The following is a 22,390-nucleotide window of genomic DNA, read 5'->3' on the forward strand; positions in this document are numbered from 1 at the left end:
AGATTAAGGATATGGGCGGAAGTCTCTAAGGCATACCCCCAGAATGAGATTGATAGCGAAGCTCGACTCATCATGGAACGAACCATGTGCAACAAGGTTCGATTACGCCTCTCAGCCACACCATTCAACCGTGGTGTCCTGGGAGGTGTCAATTGTGAGACAACCCCACATTCCTTAAGATAGTCGAGGAACTCTGTGCTAAGATACTCACCACCACGATCGGATCGAAGCATCTTAATGTTCCTGCCCAATTGATTCTCTACTTCCTGTTTAAACTCTTTAAACCTATCGAAAGTATCTGACTTATGCTTGATTAAGTAGACATATCCATATCTACTATAATCATCTGTAAAAGTCACATAATAACGATTAGCATCCCTTGTGGCAGTTTTGAAGGGTCCACACACATCTGTGTGTACCAGATCCAACAAAACTTCACCCCTAGCACAAGAACCTGTGAAGGGTGACTTTGTCATTTTCCCAAGTAAGCATGATTCACAACTATCATCTGACTTTAGGTCAAATGACTCCAAGACTCCATCCTTTTGGAGTTGGCCTATGCATTTCTTGCTTACATGTCCAAGACGACAATGCCATAATGATGCTTTATCCAAGTTATTATCATTAGTAGAATCAATACACAACACATTATTTCTTAAGTTATCTACAACAGACACAGCTTCATACACACCATCACAAGGTAATGCTTTAAAATAAAACACATTATTAAAGAAAGCATTTATTCCACCAACTTCATTATCAAAAGAAAAGGTAAACCCTTGTTTGTACAAAGCATGAAAGGAAATAATATTTCTTGCCATTTCAGGCGAGTAACAACATTTATTCAAATCTAAAGTAAACCCACTACTAGGCAACAAAGTATAAACTCCAATCTTGGTGACAGGTGAAGCTTTCCTATTCCCCATGATCAAGTTTATCTTTCCATGCTCCACATTCTCACTTCTTCTTAGTCCCTGCAAATCAGAACAAATATGAATACCACAGCCGGTATCAAGGACCTAAGAGTTAGAATACGGTGAGTTATTAGATAATATAGTGTAAATACCTGCATGGTTGGGTTTTACTTTCCCATCCTTCAAATCTTGCTGGTACTTTGGGCAGTTCCGCTTCCAGTGCGCTTTTTCATGGCAATAGAAGCATTCAGCCTCTTTTGGATCAGAAGAAGGAGTGACGAAACCTTTCTTGGTTCCACTCGAAGAGGAGCCATCAAGGGTCTTACCCTTGGTACCCTTCGAAGGGTTCTTCCTCTTCTTCCCTCTATGTTTCCTGATTGCCAAGACAGGGGCGGAGTTTTGAGTAGGAGTAGGAGTGATAACAACCGACTTACCTTTAAGACCACTTTCAGCGGTCTTTAGGATTCCTTGAAGTTTGCTAAGTGTAACTTCCTCCTCATTCATGTGGTATGTCATGCAGAATTGATCATAACACGAAGGTAAGGAGTGCAAAATGATATCTATTGCCAACTCCTCGGGGAAGTCCACATTCAGCTTCATCAAACGGTCCACATACCTTTGCATTTTCTGCATGTGGCCCGTGATGGGTTCATCCTCCTTCATCCGGGTTATTATCATGGAGGAGATGATTTCATATCGCTCTTGACGAGCACTCTGATGGTAGTGGTCCATCAAATCCTGGTGCATCTCAAAAGGATAGTAGTCCTCATAGGACTTTTGGAGCTCGGCTGTCATAGTGGCCAACATGATGCATGACACTTTGGTGGCATCTCTGTCATGTGCCTCATATTTAGCGATCTCCTCAGGAGTAGCAGATGGCTCGGGTACCTTAAGTTCCTGGTCGAGAACATATTCCTTGTTCTCATACCGAGTGACCATCCTGATGTTCCTGATCCAATCCATAAAGTTGGATCCATCAAAGATGACTCTCCCACAAAGGTTCATGAGAGAGAAGGAGCCGGTAGGGTTTGAGCCAGAAGCAGCATTGTTGGAAGACATCTGAAAAAGAAAAAAAGACAAGTTTAGTTTAGATATAAAGATAGTCCTTAATAAAACACCCAAATGTAATATTAAGGCTAGGACCCAATCACAATATATTATAACTTAGAAGAGGGATGCCGTAATCTAGGCTATAACATATTTGAAAGGTAGGTGAATGACGATTCACCAATTTCCACCACGAAAAACGAAATATTATTAGGTTTTAATTGGTCTTAGAAACTCCTAGATTATTTTGAGATTCATTGAACTTTTCAATGGAATGTTTCAATCTCGAGTGTGCCCTTCAGTTTTTGTGACTGGGATGCCGAGGATCACAAAACAAGGTGTGAAGTAACCATGCAAATTACTTGGTACCCTTAATGTTTTTCACTTAATCGATGTGCCGGTTAACCACACGCGCTCCACCGACCTATGAAAAACCTTAAGTTACCCTTTACCTACCTTGTTAAGTCCAAGTTAGTGTGCCGGTTAACCACACACGCTCCACTAACGACTTAATCAAAGTGCAAAGTGTAATTTCATGGGTTAGCACCTTTTTCACATTTTCCTAAAGTAACTAAGATTGGGAATTTATAAAAACATTTAGTTACTTTATAATAATCATTATACTTTTAATGAGAATTGTTAAGTCATTGTCCTACCCGTTCGGCTAACGACCCTCCACCGATCAAGGAAGCGGTGGGTGAGAATGGACACCCATTAAGCTGCCATTTTATAGGCAACAACCTTATACCCCCCTTATAGACCGGCTTCGTGAATGAGGCCTACTAACGGTAAAACGACTTTGTTCTTATACATATATAATTATTATTAAACTTATAATATTATAAAGTATAAGGGTTGAATTTTAACTTTTAAAATTCTAGGGGTTGGAACTAAAGTTTATTAAGATGACTTTACATGTTCCAAAACTTGAGGGCAAGTTTTGTAACTATACAAAACCTTTCAATTCATAACTTATGAGTTAAATGGTTCATTAAATTGAGTGACTTTTCATTTTATGTAACCTATGTGTTTAATAATAGACTTTAAAAGAAAGACTTTTGGTAATCCATAACTTGAGGACAAATTATGGATCCCATTAAAACACATAATGATCATGAATTAAGCATTAAACAATTTTAACAAGTAATTCCTATGATCTATCAAGAACTCATAAGAACATGAATATTCATATCAAAATTTCAAGAACATATGAACACATATAAACATGGAATTTTGATATTAGCCATTGTAAATGGATTAGAGCAACCATTACACCATCTAAAACAAGTTTTATAACACCAAAACAGTTTAGGGTAATGTTTCTAGTCCATTTCCAGCAGCAAAACTCGAAAATATGCATTCTGAGGCTCCTACTCGTCGAGTGCACGAACCTACTAGACGAGTAGGATGAGTTTAGTCATGGACTCGGGGAGTTCATCATGCAGAGTGTAGAAAAAATGAGTTTTTTTCACAATTCTGCATCAAGTATCAAACAAACAAGCCTAGGCTCTGATACCACTGATGAGTTTTGAGCATTCTAACACTCCTAAGGTGTACATGCAACCCTAGAAACCTTGGATCTATGTTTGACTAAGATACATGCAAAATACTATTTCCAAGGTTCAAAATCCTATCTAGCATACATGGGGAACTTTTAAACATAAAGGATAGCTAGAATTACATACCTTGTAGTTGATTTGATTCCTTGAAAACCTTGAGAGCCTATCACCCCAAGTGTGATGCCTCAAATGTTTCACACAACACCAAATGCTCTTGGAATAAACTTTGAGATTAATTGTATAACACTTGAAATCGGCCGTGCCCTCTTGTCTCACTAGTGTAGCCAATTTTAGTTGCTATAAGTATGCTTATAAAGTATGTTGCATTAGGGTTACACCATGTAAACCCTAATGTAACATGGCTCTTCATTTCCATGACCCATGGGTTTGTAACTCCCATGGAGCATCCTATGGACCTTAGCCCAACTTGATAACCCATTGAGCCTTTAGCCCACTATACAATTTATGGATGATTTACATAATCAACCCATAGATTTAATTAGTCATATTTTGATCACTTAATGAATTCCAAATTAATTCTTGATCAAAACTAATTAAACAATATTATTAATATATTAGAACTTATAATATATTAATAAACCATAAGTGTTATTTCTCTCATTCTAGTTTATCCAATTGCATGATGCCATGCAACCCAAATGGACCATGCCGGGTCGGGTCAAGTACATACCAAAAATAGTTATGGACTTAGACACCTTATCCAACAGAATCATTTCAACATGATATTCATATACGTTCATGACTAAGTTTCATTAAAACTTCAATCTACACTTTTAGATTTGAAATGAAGTATAAGTGCCATCTCCCTTAAGCCTTACTATAGCGAAATAATTTCCAAATTCTGCAACTTTGCAAATTTAGAACTTTGTTTCCTATAAATACCATTTCTAACTCACAACACCTTAACATAATAATCATGCTCCCACTAGCATAACAATTATGTTCTTACTAGTATAGCAATTATGCTCCCACTAGCTTTGACATGTACCCAGAAATCAGCTGGACTTCTAGAAATCAATACTTATTGACTTTCTTACCAAAGTTCAGATTTCTGATATGTGGTGCTTTGATAAGTCTTTTTCCCATACTTCTCATGCTCATACACCTTTATTTAGACAACTCATGTGTGTGTATAAACTCTTCCATAACATACAACAATATGTCCCCTGAGTGTTCAAACTATTTTCCAATTCTCACGATTCAAACTATGAAAAGGGATGCTGTAATCATACTCGAATTTGAGAATGTAATTATCACAACTGTTAATCCTTTAAGATCTACTAGTGAAAGTGTTTCCTCACAATCATTTTCATGAAGTAGAGAGAAACCTCTTACCACTTAGATTTTCTGGTGTATGTGTTCCTATCCATGTGAATTAGTCATTTCCAACCATTATCATAAGACAAGGTTTATGACAAATCCAACCACATATGGACTGAACTTGTTTAATCTTAATTTTTTGCCATCTGGTAGTACAAGGCCCTACCAGTGCTTCCAGGTTATTGAGTAGTTCACCCATGCTGATCAATGAACTTTCACTGATCAGGTGCTTTTCCTTATGCAATCAAATGAGAACTCATAGAACTCACATACATAGTCAACTCAACTGGAATGGGCACAGAAACTAGAATATGTCAAAACGATAGGTTATCAACCTCAGGTCGTGTGCTAGTGATTACTAAAAAGTTTATTCTTGAAACTTTTCAAGATTAACAAGACTCCCACTGACTTCTTGACATATAAGATTTTCTGTCAAAGAACATTTCTCAACAATCAAATATTCAAGTGTGGGTTCTTATCAAGAAAACACTTCATATAATTGGTCTTAGTTGGTCTTTGTCTAAACCAAAACATCACAACTTCCAATTTCAAATGTGCAAGATTAAGAAAACATTTCTACTTCACATTTCATAAGACGTTATAAACCTTCTTATAACATGTTACTCAAGATACAACTTGAAGCAACTAGAGTATAACTCTGAAATTCGATTTTGGAATGAAGTATGACTCATCCTTTTGATTCAACCATAACAATTTCTGATTCCTCTTCTTATTCATAGAATTGTTCTAAGGTGTCCTTAGAGGATCAATTGTGACATGGTTCCAAAATCATTAGGATGATCAAAAAACACGATACTAAAGTACTCTCATTTCCTTTCAGATTGGAGAAACTTTTATCTTTCTGCCCAATTTGATTATTCTTATTCATTCCGCTATACTTTGAAACTTTTCAAGGCATTAGAATTATACTTAATCTTATAAGCACAATCATATTTACTGAACCATTAGTAAATCATGATGAACAACTTTTGTCACACCCCCAAACCAAGGATGGCGGAAACGTCCGGGGGTGGAGGACTTCATGTATAGTATCACAACAATGAATATAATAGTGCTCAAAGTAAATACAACCATCATATATATAATTCAAAAAGGTTACAGCATGGAATAAGTTTACATGTTTCAAAATCAATTACATTACGATGACAAAATGAACTGTTTGACGATTTATCGTCCCATCCTCAAAATGCTGTTGGTTTTCCTGTTTCACTGATTTCCTGAGAATACAAGTAGTTTTGAAAAAGTGTCAACAATTAAGTTGGTGAGTTCATAAGTGTTTTGTTTGAGAAAGAAACTATTTTCCTTGTAAAAGCGACAAAGTATGTTTCCAGAAAATCTAATATTTTCTTTATTAAGTGTGAAATGAATGCTTCTATGTTATGCGATAATGTACCCTAGAAGGACCCATAGATTCCTTCTATAATCGCCCAACGTATATAAGTTATATAAAATTTAAGCTAAATAAACCGTTAAATATAATGGGTCTGCCCTAGGTCCACAACCAAACAAGGAACAGGAGATGAGGCGGGCCCACCAATTCTAAGTCGATTGTGACTAAATTCTTATATAACTCTATCATATACACTTAGCAATTATAGCTGAAGTCTAATAATTCTAGCTATATGTAGTTTTAATAGAAATATGTTTCCAAAGAAAATCCAATATTTTCCTTATAAAAGTTATGTAGTCCTAAATCCCAGGACCGAAAATAAACAAGTATTTTTCCATACTTAAAGATATAAAAAGTGATTTTAAATCGGCATAAAACCCTTTTTGATTTGAGAAAAATCCCGTAAACTTTATGTGTTGTTAACTCCCTATGTGAGTCGCTATAACCATACTATGACTATGAACCTGCTACGACGTTTCTCAGGCGTCGAAAAAGATAATGACACTTGTCACCTCAGACCTGCCGGTCTAGCTGTAGCTAGCAGCTCAGGTGTGGTTTGTCAAACCAATATAGATCTATACACAACTATCACGTTCTCCCTACAAGAGACTCTGGTTATAACTACCAGAAATTTTAACCTGTACTCTAGGAGTACTAAGAGGAATGTCTCACAATTTACGTTAACAAGTTTACGTGTGGTGTGCGTGAGTGTAAAACCTTTTTCTGTGGGAATAAAACCTTCCGAACTATGTTTGTTGTGTTAATGGAATCATAAACTATACCTATTATAGTTTATCAAGTAATATATGAAAAACCCATTTGTTTTGAGAGTGAAACCTTTTTCATGTGGTAAAAACCCATAAACTATGCTTATTGTAGTTTATTATATGTGTTCGAAATGAATGAAGAAACCTTATCATGAATGACTAAATTTCAGTTTATGATGATAAACTAACAACAAAATACATTCAATATTTAGAACTTATTGTTATACACTTTGCTCAATATAATACAAAGTGTTATGAAAGTTATAAGCTGTTAACTACTTTTTAACCTTTCTGCACTGTTTTAGAAAAATCATACGAACCCGAAAACTGAATCCGTAAATTCTGAGAATTCATAAAATGTGTCTACTTTATTCATTATTTTTATTATGATTTTTGGAAGTCTTTAACTTTTGTTAAAATGTTCATATTCGCAGACTGGTCCGAATTCGTTGCTACAGTGATAGGCAGTTTTGTAAAAATCACCATAAATTGTAGAAAAATCGTATGGAGATGTGCAAGTAGTCATTTTAAAGGTATGAAACTGAACTATTTGCATATTAAACAATTTTGAAAGATATTAAGTTTAAGGTAGTCAAAACAGTCCGTGAATAAGACTCAACTTTTTTGATGAAAGCTGTTGTTTGAGTTAAGTTAAGTTTTTGGTGTTTTAACTTGTATCCCCCCCCCCCCCCCTAAAACTTGAAGAAAACATGAAAATGTAGGGGTATGAACTCACCTTGAGTGATTTCAGTAGGTGGATGATGGAGAAAAGAAGTGTTCAACTCAAGAACACTTGGGAGATGCTTTGAAGATTTGAAGATCTAACACAATATGACGATATTTGTGTAAGCAATCTATGATTTGGATGAAGGATAGTAGAATATCTAAGTGTAGGAGGAATATACTTACCAATGTAGAAGGAAAGCTTGGAGACTAGCCTTGAATCTCGAAATTTAGAGAGAGAAAGTGAGAGAGAATGAAGTTTGTTCTTTGGTGGAAAATGAGAGAAATGTGAGGAGAGAGGAGGGTTTTCCAGCTCTTGACCAAGTGTGTGGCTGAAAAATTGTGGGAAAAGTACTATGGAATGACTAGGTATGGTGGAAAGACAAGGGGTTGTACTATGAATGTATGGGGAGGTTGCTTGTGTCCTTGTCCAAAGGATAAGTCAACACTCCACCTAAATATCTCACTAAATAGATTTTATTCTTAGGAAATGATTTTCCCCAAAATATAATCAAAATATGAATATTTAGGGTTTATTATGTTAAAATACGAGTTTGGGTGAAAATCCCGCGTTAAAATCACGAAAAACGGGCTCAAAACGCTAAAAATATTGAAAACCGGGTGAAAAGTGCCAATATCCGAAATTCAGGGCCGGAGGTTCGGTCCTAGCCCTTGGAACCGAGAGTAGAAGAAGAAACCGAGAGTAGGGTTCGGCTGCGCAGGGTCGTCTCTCGGACCGAAGGTGTAGTCCTCTCGGACCGAAAGTGCAGTCCTCTCGGACCGAAGGTGGGAAGAGGAGAGCCGAAGGTCAGGTCTCGGTTCGGATTAGACAGGGGACCGAAATAGATCGAGCCCTCGGTCCATTTCGGTTGAGGGGGGTTTCAGTTCTGATGCAAGGTTTCGGCTCCTAAGAAGGGTTCGGCTCCTTAAGAGGGTTCGGCTCCTTAAGGCTATTTTTCGCGTAGACTTCCGTTTTCGATTTGTTTTCGGCTAAATCGAGGGTCGAGATGCCCCAAGTGATTATAAGAAGTTGAGAGAGATTTTAAGAGAGATTTGGGAGATATTTGACATACTTGGAGAGATTTGACATACTTGGAAAGATTTGGGAGAGATTTCACATTCTTGGAGAGATTTCTCATACAGAGAGAGATTTAGGAGAGATTTCACATTCTTGGAGAGATTTCTCATACAGAGAGAGATTTGCGAGAGATTTCACACACTTGGAGAGATTTCTCATTCAGAGAGAGATTTGGGAGAGATTTCACCTACTTGGAGAGATTTGGGAGAGATTTCACATACTTGGAGAGATTTCTCCTACTTAGAGAGTTTTGGGAGAGATTTCACATACTTGGAGAGATTTCTCCTACTTAGAGAGTTTTGGGAGAGTCAGAGTGAAAGAGATTGGGAGAGACTTCTTTTGTGACTTTTTTGAGTGTTTGGCTTCGCAACGCAAGGTTCTTACACTATGTTAAGCCTTGTTATGAATGTTATACGCTCTCGAGGGGTATGGAATAATGTTTTATCGAGTAGATTCATCACTTACCCTGATTAGGGTTTAGAATTTCCGAACACGTGAAAACTCTAAGTGATACTTTATATTAAGATTGCGAGTAGTACAATAAGAATCATAATGGAAACCCTAATATACAAGGGTTAGATGAGTTGACCGGTTTGACTTGTTGACTTTAGTTGACTTTGACTTGGCCAAAAATTGACGGTTGTCACATCATCCCCCCGTTAGAAAGAATTTCCTCCCGAAATTAGTGTTTCGACTGGGACTTCAAGAATTTGGAGGAAAGATGGGGGAACTTTTCGTGGTACAAGAAATTGATTATGGTGGGGAACAACCCGCCTGATGTTAAATGACGACCTTGGAATTTCTTATTGTAACTTGAGCTGAGTCGATTTAAAAGGAGTTATTGTTTTGGAATGATAGTGTATTCTACGTGTGCCTTTATGCTCTCCGCTTTATACTTGGTATTACCGCTATGAATATTTTATAATGTAATTTGTGAGTACTAGTATTACGAATGTTTCAACAAATTATGACGAATTTTGCATTATAAGTCCTACCAGATCTTTTATAACCGCTTGGTGTAAACTAGTCGTATATCATTAAGATTGCAAAGGCATTCGGATGCGTGACCCCGCCTTAAGCCCACAACCAAACAAGGAACAGGAAATGAGGCGGGATCACACATTCTAAGTCCATAGAATCTTAATGATATATGACCATAATGTTTACACTAGCCATCATAGATTCACTAGTAAAAACCCTGCGTTTTTATATAGATGATAAGACTTAATTGGGTTTCGCCGTGTTCTCGAGATTTATAGTTGATATACTTTAATCGATGCTAGTTTTAGTAATAAAAAGAAATTTAAAATTTAAACGTCGATGTTAGAAACACGTACTGATATTTACGGGCAGTTCCGGGGTGGTCTCTCCTGCGGTGATCGCGAGCACCCTTCCACCATCACCGACATTTCGTGCTCTTGGGCAATCCCTTTTAAAGTGTCCCGTTTCGCCGCGCTTGTAACAGGCTGGGCTTACTCCAGTGCCAGGGTTGAGGGGTCGTGCAGGTGCCTTACAGAAACGGACAGTGTGCCCCTTTCTGTTGCAATTTTTGCAATGCATCTCTCGGCAAGCCCCAGTGTGATGGAAGTTACACTCGTTGCATTTCGGAAGGGTTCCAGCATATTGTTTTATGGGTGCTGGCGTGGCGAGGGTTGAGGCAGCATGAACAGCAACGATCTGTTGCTTCTTAGTGAAGTCCTGGGTTGGTTGGTCCTTCTTGTTGTCCCAGAACTTCCTTTTGTTGTTCCCTCCTCTTGCTTGATCAGGGGTGGTTATCGTAGTGTCATGGTCGATGAGTTGTTGTGCCAATTCCTTGGCACTTTCAAAGGTACTTGGCCTTGAGGCCAACACGCTATCTTGAATTTGGGGGGACAATCCCCAGAGGTATCGCTCCAACTTTTTGCTTTCCGGGGTGACCATAGCGGGGAAAAGGAGTGCTAGATCACAGAATCGGACGGTATAGGTTGCAAGGTCAGAGTCTATCATTTTGAGGTTCCACAGTTCTTGCTCTAGCTTTTGCACCTCGCCCCTTGGGCAATACTCTTTCAGCATCCTTGCCTTCAAGTCCTCCCAACTCATCGAGTTAGCCACTGTAAGCGTCAGTGACTTAACGTGGCCGTTCCACCAAGTAAGGGCCCGGCCGGAGAATGTGCGAGTTGCGAATTTGACTTTGATTACTTCGGGGCACGCACAGATCTCGAAGACAGACTCGGTCTTTTCGAACCACTGCATCAAATCGATGACTCCCCCGCTGCCATTGAATGAATCGAGTCTGGCATTGGTGAAGTCTTTAAAGGAGCATTCTCTAGAACGCCCTTGGCTATCTCCTTGAGTGAAGTTATTAGTACCGCTCCCTGTCCGTCCTGCACCATCAGTGCTGATTTGGGACATAACAGCTGCCACCACAGCCGTGACCGCAACTTGGAACATAACAGGATCATATTGGGGAGTCGGCGGTGGTGGATTTGTTTGCGTTCCGCTAGTGCGTCTAACAGACCTTCGAGGCGGCATCTTTTTGTTATAGAATTTCAAAGACGAAATGAGTATAAGTCTTTTAGTAATGGTTATTAGTCGGGCGTAGTAAACTAGGTTATTAGTTTTCAAGTATAGTATTTCCCGATTTTTCGAATGTTGAAAACAATTCATAGCAGAGGTTTATATAAATAAACTTATGAATTTAGCAGAAAGGACTCGATTGTAATCTTGTGATTTGTTCCATGCCCGATCCACTCCTAAGATCACCCAATGTATACCAGTTGTGTGTAATTAAGGTCCAATAGACCGTTGAACTTAATGAGTCTGCCCTAAGCCCACAACCAAACAAGGAACAGGACCTAAGGCGGACTTACCATTTGTAAGCCGATCGTCTCTTAATTACACATAACCTTTGAGGTATAGATTAAGTAATCTTAGAGTTACCATAAGCAAATCGTTTGTAATACCAGGTTATGAAATATGTGGTAAACTCCCACTGAAATAAATTGCATGCCAATTTTTATTCATATATTCTAGTTATATCTTTACCATTTATATACACACGTATAAATTTCGCACTTTACTGAACTATTCTCGGTGTTTCTGCTAACGTCCCTGAAACGGAGTTATGGTTGTTGGGTTTTGAGCATTCTAACACTCCTATGGTGTACATGCAACCCTATAAACCTTGGATCTATGTTTTCTCTATTATACATGCAAATATTAACTATTCCAAGGTTTCATCCTAACTAGCATATTATGAAGCACCTATACTACAAAGTTCTAGTTAGATGACATACCTTTTGATGTAGCTTGATGTCTTCAAGCTTTAAGAGCTTAGCCCCAATAGTGTGGAAGCCTCAAATGGAATCACAAATCACCAAAACACCTTGGAAGAACTTGAGAGAATATGTATGCACACTAAAATCGGCCCACTCTTATTTTCACACACTTGTGCCAATTTTGTGAGCCAAGGACCCCTTTATATATTATGGAGGATTAGGGTTACATCCATGTAAACCCTAATACCCATGACCTTTCATTTACATAGGATCCATGGGTTAAAAGCTCCATGGACCATCCATGAAAGCTTAGCCCAACTTAAATGAACTTGGCCCATTCCATATATATAAGAGTCCATATTTAATTAGTTCTTTTTGATCACTTAATTAATTCTAAATTAATTCTTGATCAATACTAATTAAATAATATGATTCCATATTAATATATTAGAACTTATAATATATTAATATAAATCATAAATATACTATTCTCAAAAGACTATCCATATAAATTGTGCCGGTGAAGTGCAACCCAAATGGACCATGCCGGGTCGGGTCAAGTACATACCAAATATAGTTATGGACTTAGACATTAATCCAACAGTCTCCCACTTGGATAAGTCTAAAACTATTATTGAGTATGACTTCAAAACCTAACTGGCAATCATAGCTCTTAAAGACGCTGTCGAACTCTGACCTTGTCAATGACTTGTCCATTAGATAAGGGATCATATATTCCTCCATTCTAGATATCATATGGACTGAGACATGGATTATAATCATTCTCTCTGTCCATTTGTTGTTTCCCGATTTTTGATTTATGATGACTGACTGATTGAACAAATCAAATCAGTCCTGGCTTGGCCAAGCACTCACATGTGTCATCGCTAAATCATCGAGGGGCCCACAGATATCGCTTTTATCCCGAAGGTAAAAGGAATGGATAAACTTCGACTCATATGGCTTGTTCTACTACTTGTTGAATCATACACAAAGGCACGTTTTATAACATCGAGTTACCAAATGCGTTTTCGTGCAATCAATGTATAACCAACTCATATCTCTAGGTTTGAAGAATATAAGATATTATCGTCTCATGATCACTCGTGATAAAATCCATGAAGTGATTCAAATGAGCGCGGGTTGAATCCAATACTCAGAACTTATGAGCACTCATGAGTGTTGTAGCACCACTTTGTCCACCAACTTGGACCTCTACAAACCAACCCATGACAGTCTTGATTCATATCTACTTCCAACATATGACCGACTGTGGATGGTTTGAATAACTTAATCATTCAGGAAGAGCGACTTAGTTATTCTGGAAGTCAAAACATGTAAAGTGAAACACAAGAATAAATGAATCAAATATGGTATCAAACCCTATGCTTATAAATAAACACTTTTATTTATCACCATACCGATTACTCATTATTCATTGTTTCGGTTTTATCAACTTTATACTTGAATTAAAAACACTAGTTGTCCCATGCTCCAAGCATGTACACTATGTTTTTCTTAAACAATAGCTTTGCCATACACCAAGTATGCACTCTATGTTTGTCTATGATCCTTACTTTGTGAAATAAAGCAATTGAACATAATTTCAATGATTCTAATTTCACACTCCCAAATCCTTATCGAAAAATGTGAGAATTTCAAATTCCTATCATTTATCGAAATCTGTTTAGATTTTAAACTTATATGCACTGACCCTCCTGTAATGAATATGTACAAAGTCACAAAGACTTGTCAACAGTCATTATAAGGTATTCCAATGGAGATCAACTCCATGGAAACTAAGTCTCATATTCAAAGTACATTGCTTTGGACATGCTTCTTGCATTAAGTTTTCTAATCTTACACAGATAACTTCCACCTATGAAGACAACTCCATATTCTCATTTTGACTATCACTTCTGAATAAGAGATGCCTCTTTTCAGAATATGTCAATATGGTCCTTCCAAAATTAGCACTATACTTCCAACTGTCCCTGAGCAACCAATCTTTGGTAAACCTCAGATTGTCCTCGACAATTGCTTAATCATTTTAGTCATATCCAATTCTAGACCTTTTCCCTTCTTAATGCCTCTGGGCATTTGGAAAAATTTAGAAATGACAAATATTATAGCACATGCAATCGATCCTGTACCCAAAGCAAATGGTACACGATTCATGATGTCTCACATAAATACATGATTCTAGACCAGTCTTTTGCTAGAATATTTTTATTTGCCATGTTTTCAAAATTTGACTATGAAGAGGGATGCCGTAATCATAATCGAATTTTGAGAACGCAATATATAGAATTTCCTTAAGTTGAACCAATCCAACATGAAATTCATATATATATATATATATATATATATATTCTTGACTATAGATGATTAAGGTCTCAATCTAAGCCTTTAGAACTGAAATGAAGTATATCCTCTCCCTTAACATTGCTAACTTGCTCCCACTAACATGATGATTATTAGCATAACACTTATGCTCCCACTAGCTTTGACATGTACTTAGAAATCAGCTGGACTTCTAGAAATCAATACTTTATTGACTTTCTTACCAAAGTTCAGATTTCTGATACGAGATGCTTTGATAAAACTTTATCAAAATCATATACCTTTCCTTAGATAGCATGCATGTGTGTCTAAACAATTTCAGAACTATGAAAAGGGATGCCGTAATCATAGTCTTAATTGTTTAGACCTTTTGCCATCTGCTTCAAATCTACTTGGTGGAAGTGTTTCCTCACCATCATTTTCATGAATCGGAGAGAAACCTTATGACCCTTAGATTTTATGGTGTATGTGTTCTTATCCATGTGAATCGTCAAAACCATAGTCACAAGACAAGGATAATGACAAATCCAAACTCATATGGACTGAACTTATGCAATCTTAACTTCTTGCCACCTGGCAGTACAGGGCCTGCCATTGCTTTCAAGTTGTTATGCAACCAATTGAGAACTTTCAGAACTCCTATGCAAAGCCAAATTTAACTAGAATGGGCACAGAATATGTCAACACGATAGGTTATAAACCTCAAGTCGTGTGCTAGTGAAGAACCTCAGGTTTTATTCTTGATTAGTTCTTGATATTCTTTTTAGGATCTTTAAGACTCCCACTATCCTCTTGACATATAAGACTATGTTGCCAAATATTCAAGAGATAGTGCGGATTCTTTATCAAGACAAACACTTCACACAATTGGCCTTAGTTGGTCTTTGTTTTATCCAAAACATCACAACTTACCAATTTCAAATGTACAAGAGTAGGACACTTTTACTCTTACATTTGACAAGTGTTTTAAACCTTTCTTTAAGATATGTCACTCAAGTTACAATCTTGGAGTATGACTCTAAGAATTCTTTTGGAACGAAGTATGACTCATCTTCCTGATCTAACCATTTCAACAATTCATGACTCCTCTTCTTAGTCATAAGAATGCACTAAGATGACCTTTAGAGGACTAATTGTGATATGATTTCTAAATCATTAAGATGATCACAAACATGATACTAAAGTACTCTCCCATCTTTTCAGATTTGAGAAACTTTTATCTTTCTGCCTAATTTGATTCTTCCCATTCGTTCTGCCATACATTGAGACTTTTCCAATGTTTCAGAATTATACTTAAACTTGTAAGTATAACCATATTTACTAAACTTTAGTAAATCAAATAGTCTTAACGAGCTTTGTGGTGGACATTACCAGTGCACAAGAATGTGTACTCGATCCCTTTAGTCCTTCACTCGACTCACACATCCATGTGAACAAGTAATTAGTCTTGATTTTCCAATGCTTGAAAGTTCTCATTCATCATACTATTCAACTTGCATGATTCCAAGTTTCGGTCCAATTGAAACTTGGGTGATGAGGAACTTTCCTGATTTGGTAAATTTAGACACTACCACAAATGAAAGAATCAAATCCATTTTCCAATATTGCTGTCAGTGGAATCATATAAGCAACAATTTTCCACAAATGCCATTGTAAGGATACTTCAAATAAATAAAATTAAACAATTTTCTTTTATTTTAAAACTTTGCGGAAAAAGTTATCCTTACAATCCACATGGAAAATTGTTGTTATTTATTCCTTAGCAATATATCATAACTTCTTAAGCAACTGCTCAAAATTCTGATGCGATCGAAATCCACCTTCGCGATCAGAATCAGCATATACTTCCTTTAAGATTTCTCTCTATTCTTTGATTCTTAAAACATCAACATGTGACCCAGTCACATCATGTAATGAGGATCTCAGAATAGAACTTAACAGAGTTAGATAATGGGCTCTACCTGATGTAGAGTCAAACTTATTGACTTTAACATCCTTAGGTAAATTTGGCAGCTTTGCAATCAACGCCCCTTCCTTTGGCAAAATAAACATATCGACCCTTTGGTAATGGGACTATCTCAGACTTAGCCTTTCTCTTTACCATTTGGTCAACCGGGTTGACTATGGCCAATCCCTTTCCATTGGGAAGAGAATGCTTTTTCTGGATTTCCAGTGTCACCATTGTCACTGTCCATAAAGTTTTTGGGAAGTTGATCTTCTAATCAAATTTGCTTTACTATCGTTCCAAATCATTGCTGATTCAGCAGCACCAAGCAAATAGATATGATCATTAAGGTTCATGTCATAGTCTGTTTCATAGTAGTCCCAAAGGAACTCACTATGTGACTTAGAAAGTGATTGAACATCCAACTTTCTCAAGACTTTGACACCCAACTCTCCCGGCTTGTCAATATGTGACTTCATCTCTAAGATGTGATCACACATAGACCTTGCTTGCCATTAGGGCTTGAGTGACCTTGAACTTGTGGGTTAGGGAGAATAATTGGAGGAGGTGGAGGAAGAGAAGTATGACTTCCATGAGCCAAACTCGGGAAGTCATATTCATTAGGAAAGCTTGGTTTGGGAAGATCATTGTTGTCTAAACCAGACATCAACAATGGGAGAAATTCACGTAAAGTTGATTTAAGTCCTTAATATAACACCCAATATGATATATTAAGGCTAGGACCCAACAAACTATTTTATAACTTGGAAGAGGGATGCCGTAATCCAAGCTATAAAATACTTGAAGGTAGGTGAATGACGATTCACCAATTTCCACCAAGATAAACGAAATGTATTATTAGGTTTTAATTGGTTTTGAAACTCCTAGATTCTTTTGAGATTCATTGAACTTTTCAATGACATGTTTCAATCTCGAGTGTGCCCTTCAGGTTTTGTGACTGGGATGCCGATGATCATAAAACAAGGTGTGAAGTAACCATGCAAATATACTTGGTACCCTTAATATTTACCCCTCAATCGATGTGCCGGTTAACCACACACGCTCCAACGATACTATGATAAACATTAAGTTACCCTTTGCCTACCTTGTTAAGTCCAGGTTAGTGTGCCGGTTAACCACACACGCTCTACTAACAGCTTAAACAAAGTGCAAAGTGTAATTTCATGGATTAGCACCTTATTCACATTTTCCTAAGTAACTAAGATTGAGAATTTATAAGTGTTTAGTTACTTAGTATTTATCATTATACTTATAATGAAGGGAGAATTATAGTCCTTTTCCTACCTGTTCGGCTAACGACCCTCCACCGGTCAAGGAAGCGGTGAGTGAGAGTGGACACCCATTAAACTGCCATTTTATAGGCAGTAACCTTATACCCCCCTTATAGACCGGCTTCGTGAATGAGGCCTACTAATGGTAAGACGACTTGCTCTTATACATATAATATATTAAACTTTTAATATTATAATAGTATAAGGGTGTATTTTAGACATTTAAAATACTTGGTGGTTTAATCTATTAATTAAACTAGACTTTTAATTTAATTAAACTCAAACCATATATTTATGGATTAATAATACTATTTTAATTAAACGCTTTAATTAACTATTAATAAAGTCCATAAGAGTTAATTTGAACTATTCAACAAAACATCATAATTCCAATTATTAAACTCAAAATTAAAACCATTTAATTAATTGTTTAAGTTATGAACCCAAGAGTTTTAGAATTCAATTCTTTTTTTCATAAAAAACTTTTCTCAAATTCCAAAACTTGAGGGCAAGTTTTGTAATTCTTGAAAACCTTTGGATTCCATAACTTATGGAATTAATGGTGTTTTATGATGAAACTTTCCATGTTCCATAACTTAAGAACAAGTTATGGAATTCTTTAAAACATTAACACCAAATTTTGTAACTCCATAAAAACTTTGAATCAAATTTTTTTTTTAAAAAAAACTTTCATATCCATAACTTATGGAAGTTTCAAAAATCCTTAAGATCACAACTTTAAAAAAAACTTTTGAGCTCCAAAATTTTATGACAAAATATGTAACTCCTTAAAACATTTAGATCAAACTTTTAAAACTAATAAAATAATCATATCATTTTATCTTTTACTAAATTTGACCTAATTCAACTCATATAACAAATGATTCAAATTTTACAAATAATTCGTTTTTCACAAAACAAGTAATTATCTTAAAATTTGACAAACGTCATGTTTTTTTTCCTTTTTTTCAACTTGAAAATAAAACATTTGCATCAATATAACAGAAAACAACCTGGCTCTGATACCACTGTTGGGTTTTGAGCATTCTAACACTCCTATGGTGTACATGCAACCCTATAAACCTTGGATCTATGTTTTCTCTATTATACATGCAAATATTAACTATTCCAAAGTTTCATCCTAACTAGCATATTATGAAGCACCTATACTACAAAGTTCTAGTTAGATGACATACCTTTTGATGTAGCTTGATGTCTTCAAGCTTTAAGAGCTTAGCCCCAATAGTGTGGAAGCCTCAAATGGAATCACAAATCACCAAAACACCTTGGAAGAACTTGAGAGAATATGTATGCACATTAAAATCGGCCCACTCTTATTTTCACACACTTGTGCCAATTTTGTGAGCCAAGGACCCCTTTATATATTATGGAGGATTAGGGTTACATCCATGTAAACCCTAATACCCATGACCTTTCATTTACACAGGATCCATGGGTTAAAAGCTCCATGGACCATCCCTGAAAGCTTAGCCCAACCTAAATGAACTTGGCCCATTCCATATATATAAGAGTCCATATTTAATTAGTTCTTTTTGATCACTTAATTAATTCTAAATTAATTCTTGATCAATACTAATTAAATAATATGATTCCATATTAATATATTAGAACTTATAATATATTAATATAAATCATAAATATACTATTCTCAAAAGACTATCCATATAAATTGTGCCGGTGAAGTACAACCCAAATGGACCATGCCGGGTCGGGTCAAGTACATACCAAATATAGTTATGGACTTAGACATTAATCCAACAATGGTGGTGGGTAGAAGTAGGTTTTGTACGGGCATTAAGATTTACCCATCATGTTGCTCGTGCGAGAATAGGGGTGGTAGAGATAATTAATAGACGCCTAATCCTATAATTACTTATAGGGGGTGATCCTTATTAGTCACGTCTATAATCACGTAGTGCATACCAGTTATACATAATCTGAGATAGAATAGACCTTCGAATAAATGACTCTACTCTAAGTCCACAACTAAACAAGGAACAAGAAGTAGAGCAATAGTCATAGATTCTGAGTCTATAATATCTTTAATTATGTATAACCTTGGCGTATGCACTCAGTCATTATAGACCTACTAATAGGGGTCTTTAGTTTTCACATAAGTTGGTTATAGTATCACCAAATACTCCTATAGTATTTTAATGTTTGACTTATGTTTTTCAATGTTTGTTTCTAGATAGAGTTGGTAAGTTTTTAGACTTGTTGCAACAACACAACCATTCCCGGGCATATGCTAATCACTTCTGGGATAGACATAGTTGATCAGGCTATGTCATTCCCAGACCTGACCATACATCCCCAAGCCTACTTGTGCCATTCAACAATCACAACTTTTGTTTTGTTCTAGTATGATGCTGACCTTTGTATGTATGCATGCATGTATACTTTTAACACGAAACTATTTATTTCTAAAAGGATAGTTATTTGAAAATGTTAAATCAGAGACCTTAGTCCAAATGCATTTATAGTTTGTATATCTTATGTGGTTCGGTATACTTAGTTCACTATAAACAATGCTCTGATACCAATCTGTCACACCCCCAAACCAAGGATGGCGGAAACGTCCGGGGGTAGAGGACTTCATGTATAGTATCACAACAACGAATATAATAGTGCTCAAAGTAAATACAACCATCATAAATATAATTGAAAAGGTTACACCATGGAATAAGTTTACATGTTTCAAAATCAATTACATTATGATGACAAAATGAACTGTTTGACGATTTATCGTCCCATCCTTAAAATGCTGTTGGTTTTCCTGTTTCACTGATTTCCTGAGAATACAAGTAGTTTTGAAAAAGTGTCAACAATTAAGTTGGTGAGTTCATAAGTGTTTTGTTTGAGAAAGAAACCGTTTTCCTTGTAAAAGCGACAAAGTATGTTTCCAGAAAATCCAATATTTTCTTTATTAAGTGTGAAATGAATGCTTCTATGTTATGCGATAATGTACCCTAGAAGGACCCATAGATTCCTTCTATAATCGCCCAGCGTATATAAGTTATATAAAATTTAAGTTAAATAAACCGTTGAATATAATGGGTCTGCCCTAGGTCCACAACCAAACAAGGAACAGGAGATGAGGCGGGCCCACCAATTCTAAGTCGATTGTGACTAAATTCTTATATACCTCTATCATATACACTTAGCAATTATAGCTGAAGTATAATAATTCTAGCTATATGTAGTTTTAATAGAAATATGTTTCCAAAGAAAATCCAATATTTTCCTTATAAAAGTTATGTAGTCCTAAATCCCAGGACCGAAAATAAACAAGTATTTTTCCATACTTAAAGATATAAAAAGTGATTTTAAATCGGCATAAAACCCTTTTTGATTTGAGAAAAATTCCGTAAACTTTATGTGTTGTTAACTCCCTATGTGAGTCGCTATAACCATACTATGACTATGAACCTGCCACGACGTTTCTCAGGCGTCGAAAAAGATAATGACACTTGTCACCTCAGACCTGCCGGTCTAGCTGTAGCTAGCAGCTCAGGTGTGGTTTGTCAAACCAATATAGATCTATACACAACTATCACGTTCTCCCTACAAGAGACTCTGGTTATAACTACCAGAAATTTTAACCTGTACTCTAGGAGTACTAAGAGGAATGTCTCACAATTTACGTTAACAAGTTTACGTGTGGTGTGCGTGAGTGTAAAACCTTTTTCTGTAGGAATAAAACCTTCCGAACTATGTTTGTTGTGTTAATGGAATCATAAACTATACCTATTATAGTTTATCATGTAATATATGAAAAACCCATTTGTTTTGAGAGTGAAACCTTTTTCATGTGGTAAAAACCCATAAACTATGCTTATTGTAGTTTATTATATGTGTTCGAAATGAATGAAGAAACCTTATCATGAATGACTAAATTTCAGTTTATGATGATAAACTAACAACAAAATACATTCAATATTTAGAACTTATTGTTATACACTTTGCTCAATATAATACAAAGTGTTATGAAAGTTATAAGCTGTTAACTACTTTTTAATCTTTCTGCACTGTTTTAGAAAAATCATAGAAAAATCATACGAACCCGAAAACTGAATCCGTAAATTCTGAGCGTTCATAAAATGTGTCTACTTTATTCATTATTTTTATTATGATTTTTGGAAGTCTTTAACTTTTGTTAAAATGTTCATATTCGCAGACTGGTCCGAATTCGTTGCTACAGTGATAGGCAGTTTTGTAAAAATCACCATAAATTGTAGAAACATCGTATGGAGATGTGCAAGTAGTCATTTTAAAGGTATGAAACTGAAATATTTTCATATTAAACAATTTTGAAAGATATTAAGTTTAAGGTAGTCAAAACAGTCCGTGAATAAGACTCAACTTTTTTGATGAAAGCTGTTGTTTGAGTTAAGTTAAGTTTTTGGTGTTTTAACTTGTATCCCCCCCTAAAACTTGAAGAAAACATGAAAATGTAGGGGTATGAACTCACCTTGAGTGATTTCAGTAGGTGGATGATGGAGAAAAGAAGTGTTCAACTCAAGAACACTTGGGAGATGCTTTGAAGATTTGAATATCTAACACAATATGACGATATTTGTGTAAGCAATCTATGATTTGGATGAAGGATAGTAGAATATCTAAGTGTTGGAGGAATATACTTACCAATGTAGAAGGAAAGCTTGGAGACTAGCCTTGAATCTCGAAACTTGG

Source organism: Lactuca virosa, chromosome 5 (genome assembly GCF_052849685.1).
Source record: "Lactuca virosa cultivar CGN04683 chromosome 5, Lactuca_virosa_CGN04683_v6, whole genome shotgun sequence".
NCBI lineage: Eukaryota > Viridiplantae > Streptophyta > Magnoliopsida > Asterales > Asteraceae > Lactuca > Lactuca virosa.